This window comes from Penaeus monodon, chromosome 25 (assembly GCF_015228065.2).
Source record: "Penaeus monodon isolate SGIC_2016 chromosome 25, NSTDA_Pmon_1, whole genome shotgun sequence".
Lineage (NCBI taxonomy): Eukaryota > Metazoa > Arthropoda > Malacostraca > Decapoda > Penaeidae > Penaeus > Penaeus monodon.
This window is the reverse complement of record NC_051410.1, coordinates 2,316,411-2,317,653: the sequence shown is the minus strand read 5'-3', so window position 1 is coordinate 2,317,653 and position 1,243 is coordinate 2,316,411.

Here is a 1,243-nt window from a genome sequence, read left to right as displayed (position 1 = left end):
TCATTGCGAACCGAAATAGAGATTTGTCATAATCAATTTTCTCTTTGAAATTCGTAGTCGACTCGTACTCTGAAGCGCAGGTTTGAACAGAAAATCGTGCTCTCTTTACTTCCTGTTCTTACTATCAGTGAATGTGGCAGTTATGCATTTGTTTATATGATTGGCTTAGTTTGTCAGATGGATTACGAACACACACGAGAACAAACAGAAAAAGAAATGATCAGAAAAAAAGATGGACTGTGATCAAATTTTATGAACGGAGAGCCCTTGAGTTAATTAATGTTGATAACTGTAGAGAATTTGCTACTAGATTCAGCCTTGGTCATCACGCAGTCTCGTATGCTTTCGGGTCAACCTCCTCCCCTATCGCCTTTTAAAATCTTTCTTCTTGTGTTTTAAAACGATTTCTTGTGTTATAAAATCTTCCTGGAGCTGTGCTGGGCTTCCGTTCGTGTGTGTGTGTTTGTTTGTTTCATTCAATGAGAATAGATTGTGATTTTAAGTTCCTGTTACTTCCCAGGAAAGGGAGATGATTATAAAGGTATACACAACTCTGTCCAAGACTATATGTATAAATATCATTAGCGAGATTATATTCTGCTTTTATGTTCTTGTTACTTACCCTTCCCACTGGTCTGTGTTCTGTCTTTATCTACGCTTCTACTAAGAGGTAAACAATTACTAAGAAAACTAATTACTAAGGTAAACAACTACTAAGAGGTAAACAATTACGGTACTTCTATACCATTTACCTTTCTCTTACCTTAATCTTACCATTTTGTTTTGCGAATAATTCACCACTCTTACCCACATTTTTAACTTTTTTATCTGTTGAATTTTTCTCCACATGTTGCATTTCTTGGTCCACTTTTGTATTGTGTTCTGTTACTCTTACATTTTGTACTTTACATGCTATAAAAAGAGTCCTGCACTCATAATAGTCGAAACAACTTGTGCTTTGGATTTGGGAGAGTAAGGAGAAGGAAGAGAATATATTAAGAGAATTTAGAACAAAAGAGAAAGATTATGGCAAGGGAAATATACAAATATATTTAGTGTAGTTGTACCATAGGTGTATACAGTAACGTAGCTGTAGACATAAAAACAGACAGATAAAGAGGGTAAGTAATAGAAACATAAAAAGATACGTTATTCTCGTTATTATCATGTATAGAGTCTTCTGAAGTAGAGAATTATTTATCGCTGGATAATCACCGAGCTAGCTAGAAGGTGTTTACTGAAG